Source organism: Dendronephthya gigantea, unplaced genomic scaffold, assembly GCF_004324835.1.
Source record: "Dendronephthya gigantea isolate DGI-Jeju-01 unplaced genomic scaffold, DenGig_1.0 000591F, whole genome shotgun sequence".
Lineage (NCBI taxonomy): Eukaryota > Metazoa > Cnidaria > Anthozoa > Malacalcyonacea > Nephtheidae > Dendronephthya > Dendronephthya gigantea.
Genome location: NW_021163601.1, coordinates 14,658 through 19,606, shown reverse-complemented (window position 1 = coordinate 19,606; position 4,949 = coordinate 14,658). Strand labels below are relative to the sequence as shown.

At 36.1% G+C, this 4,949-nt stretch overlaps 1 long non-coding RNA gene across 1 annotated transcript; it reads right to left on the bottom strand.

Annotated features, from left to right (window-relative positions):
• Positions 1-623: 623 nt before the first annotated feature.
• On the bottom strand, positions 624-1,113 carry LOC114543917. Its single transcript, XR_003690241.1, has 3 exons — positions 1,072-1,113; positions 906-992; positions 624-665 (listed from the first exon to the last, which is right to left on the bottom strand). It is a non-coding gene; the product is annotated as an uncharacterized LOC114543917 (long non-coding RNA).
• Positions 1,114-4,949: the final 3,836 nt, after the last annotated feature.

Genomic DNA, 4,949 nt, shown 5'->3' with positions numbered 1-4,949 from the left:
GCGGTTAACTGGCCTTGTTCGACGTCGCTAGTCAAATATTTGCTTGAAATAACCTACGGGATATTAATTATACTGTCAGGACTTCGAAATATCCATACAAACGTTTCAATGTCATTTGCTGTCGACGCTATCGACTATCAAGTAAACTCGAGTCCGTGCGTACATGGTTATGATTATAATAAGCTTCAATCTGCCAATTTAAATTATTCTCGCTTCCTTTATAACGATTATTGTTGTAAATCTAGGTCAACTAATGCATACTAAAATATGCAGAAAACTAACGTGCGTATGAAAAACACGTGAGTGGAAAACAGCCTTAATCCAGATTTTGACAGAACATTAAAACTCAGTAAAAATGCAATAATATTCTCTACACAGGATTTTGTCTGCAGAAAAGTACAAAATAAGAAATTGTTAACTTACGTCTTGGGTGACTGCATGAAGTAGACCGCTGTAGGAAATATTGCAGTTAAATCTCTACACATCTTCGGTTAAATTTCCTGCAAGGAACCAGTAATAAGACAATATAAGCTTTTGGAGATATTTCAAAAATTTAAAGTGAAATAAAAAGAGAAATATTTCACCTGGAGACGCAGCGAGGAATTTTAAATGACTGCTTTCTACTTCTTCGTCAACAACGTTATACAATGGACCCCAACGATAACCTTGAAAAATATATCATCTTAAAAAAACAATTCTTCTTTTGCTGTATGTGATGTATTGGACTGACTAATAGGAATACCTGACGAGAAGTGTAATTGTTTGTGTGTTATATGAGATCCCATACGTCAGGAGGAGAATGAAATGAGGGTTCGTATTTACGGCAATCATAGCAGTGCGAGATTTTCATCAGAAAATTTTGACCATAATTTTCGCTCAATCATCTATGAAAAAGCGTACAGTACCGTCTCTTCGTTGGGGTCGTTTTTACACAAACATCTCCATTTCCACTGCCTCTAACCCCGTGTAGCTAACCAGCCAATGATATATCCCTAGATTGAGTGAAATACAAACATTCAGAACAAGAAATATTTTATATAGCTTCATACAAAATCTGCTTTTTTAAACTACCTGTCGGAAGACGAGTAATTTCTCAGCTGACCGCTTGTGTATTCCAGCCCGAACAACTGAGGATGGTCTCGATAGCTAATTATTGAAAATATCTGACAGAAAAAGAAGTTTTAAAACTATGATATACTATAATACACAAGTCTTAACCAAACGGTATATTCTGGAAAGTAACTGCAAAAATAAAACTATTTTAAGTCGGCTGGATACTTTTTTGCAATTGGACATGTTCAAAATGGAAACGTGAAATAAAAAAGATGATAAAAGCAGTAAACTTGAATCCAGGTCAGAAGACATGGAGTGTTTGGAGTGTTTGGAGTGTTTGGAATGTTTGTTTTTTTTCTTTCAAGGTCTGAGATGAACAATTACTGGAACTGACATGGAATGTCGCATGACTTACTGAGCTAAGGGGATGAAGGCTGACGATGTTCAACATATATTATAGTAATAATAGTTTATAGTTTATTATATATTATAGTAATAGAGTTGATGTTCGCGGGCATAAATGTGTTTTTGGCCCTCCTCGCGGAACACATTTTAACACTCGCTACGCTCGGGCTAAAATGAGTTCGAAGTCGGGCCAAAAACACATTTATGACCGCGAACATCAACTCTATTGTTAATTATTATCCTATAACATACACATGAGTATATACAAAATTAGTAAAATACAATAATTAGTAAATACAATAATTAGTAAATACAAAATTAGTAAAATACAATAATTAGTAAATAGATTTGAATAAATATAGTTCACCTGGTGCAAGGCACTTTTTAATGATAACTCCAAGCTTATACTTTCTGGATAATTTAATACATTTATAGGGTTTAATGATCAATATAGGGATAAGTATCATAAAATTGTTTGGCTGTTGGGGTGTATAAACTATCAAAACTACAAAATTATATCCTGTCAAAATTTCGAATTCTAAAATAATGCCGGGTTTATGGTCATTTGAATTTGCTTGCTACTTTTATAATATGCAAAAAAGTAGACGGTAGACACTGATTTTAAGTTCAAATTTATAATATTTCGAAAATATATTATGCATTATTAATTATATAACATACCTTGAATAAATTTGAAGTTTTACATGATTCAAGAACATTTTCATTTGTATACCGAACTGTTTCGCCTTTGGATTTGATTCCGTTCATTAGTCAAAGTACACTTCAAGATGTCGGGCTTCCCTTCAAAATTGTCGAGGCCAGGGATATGACGGTGCTAGTGCTGTGTCCAGCCAGGTAAAAGGTATTTCTGGGAGAATAGAGAAAAACCCGAAGGCGTTGCATGTTCATTACTCCAGTCATCGTTTAAACCTTTGTTGCCAAAGCGTGTTCAATTCTTCCAGTGAAAAATATTTTGAGTCAGGCACAAAATATCGCCAGCTTTTTTATCAGTTTCCCTATCCGCTCACAGTATCTAAGTAAAAAGATGAAAGAGTTTGGTTTAACCCGTAACAAGCTCGCAAAGCCTTCCACGACACGATGGGTAGAACGAATAAGATCCCGCGATGGTTGTTTGGATGCATTCAAAGTTATCTACGAAACACTCAATTTTATGCAGTTTGGAGGATCGCAGGAAGGGCCATTTCCTAGATTAGCTAGTGACGCACAGTCTCATTTTCGCAACGTGGAGAAATTTGAATTTATGGCTGCTCTCATTATCACCCAACATGTTCTGGAACATACTTTGTCATTGACGGTCCAATTAAAAGAAAAAAAAATCGATATTGCGGAATCAATAAAACAGATTAATCTTTTAAAGGATGAAATGGCAAAACTACGTGCCTCTGTAGATTTATTCCACAATGAATACTACGACAAGCTGTTGGAATTAGCTAATAACCTCGACGTGGCTGAGTGTTTTCCCCGGGTATGTAAAGCTCAAACAAAATGTGATAATAATCGTACCAGTACAGCAGGTGGTTACAACAGATTAACAGTAACCATTAAGAGTCGTGCATAGGCCACGTGATAACGAAACATTCTGAGCTCATCAATGAACAATTGTAAAGGTTTTATTGTAACTCATAGGAAAACCTAAGGATATATTTTGTAAAATCTATTATATTACGAGTGTCTTTCCCTAAGTCTACCGACCCCTGAATTCCCCACGCTATCGTCACCCTGTAATAAATAAGTAACGTTGCAAGTCCTCACCTTCAACCACAAGGATTAAATTACGTAATTCGAAGTGCAAAATTGAGATTACCGGTTTCTGAGTTTACCGGTTTATAATGCTCAGTATTTAATAATCCGTATAAGACCAATTTATCATTATTATTACTTGACTTACGGATTCATTAAGTTTATCCTCGTCTTAACTCAAAAAAGTTTTCAAAGGACTTGCATCCAGAAGGGATTTACCAGGAACAGGCTAAAATTAAACAGATGTTGAGATTAATGCACGATGATGATTCGTGATCTTAAAATGCTACCTTTTGAAACTCTTCACGAGTTAATAAGCCTTGACTGTTCCCTGTGAAAGAAAAATAGGTAAATATAGTCATATTATAATATATATTTCCTCCATATTGCAAAGGTAATTTCGCTTGCCTTCAGTTTCTTCCTTGTGTAAAACAGTGTCTTTGGAATCTGGTACGACATCAATCTGAAACGATTGTAAAATGAAAAAGCTAGTCTAAATCAAAGATCTCTTTCTTTTCTGCTTCCCCTGCCAGTCGTGTTAGTAGCAATATAAGGGATGGATAGTGAATGTTCTTGCGCGAAATAAATTTCATGCAAAGCGAGTTTGAAGAGAAATTCTTACCATAAAAGCGCTTGGTCCATATCTCGGACTGCGACTCAAATATCGAGTTCGTTGAACAAATGCCGAACCAAGATTCAACTTTTGACCGGAATCTTGTAATAAAATCGACGAGGGTGAAGATCTGCCGTGTTCTGTAAGCAGCATCTTTTGTTCTGCGCTGTCTAAAATGTTGGCAGATAATTTGTTCATTTCGTAAATGCGCGAACAATGGCCGATCTGTTTTAACATTACAAACCTGACTCCTTGAGTTCGGTTTTCTTCATTTCAACATCATCCCGGGTATCTTCAATATTAGTTTCCTCATCTTCTCTACACGATGCGAGGCGATCTTTGACAAGATCTACAATCAATGTACGCTGTCTGTGCTCTTGCTAAGAAGTTCTGTTGTAGTTTCAAGGCGTTTTCTGGCTCCTTCTTTAATGAGTTCGGCTGATAAATCATCTGAAATACAACAATATCAATTTGACATTCCGCCAACGGAATGCCCAACCGAAACATTGAACAGGTTTGACCCATCGTTGACCTTACCAAAGAGTTGTTTTGGAATTAAACTTTCATAAATCTCAGTCTTTCCCACCGCTGGTCGTCACAAGATGTTTGAGTCACAAGATTTCTGTACTGAGCCTACGGTACCAGTGGGCTTTAAATCGCGGGTAAGAAGGTCAGATGCTTTGGTATCGAATTTTGTGTTTGACACCTGGCTAGAATCATCTGCACGAGTTTTTCTATCAGTTGAAGAAGCCTGGAAATGACAAATACGTTCCTAAGAGCTTTCACTTAGAAGAATATTAAAACTTGGTCGCTCTTGCAATATATCTATTGAAAATTCAGCAAGCAATCCCCGTGGCAATAGAATGACATGTGGACTTACTTTCGTAATAAATGGCACGAATTGTTTTCTTAACAATAGCGGACAGTTGACAAACCAGGATGGAATGACATTATCAGCAAGAGCTACAGTGTATTGAGAGTATCTAAGGTGAAACATATCAGTTCGTTTTATTTTAATCATTTGACAAAACCAATAATAAAAAGTTTTAGATGTTATCGCGTTGAGCCAACTTCGATGATTCTGTGTAAGGCAAACATATTCCAAAGACTTGTTTCA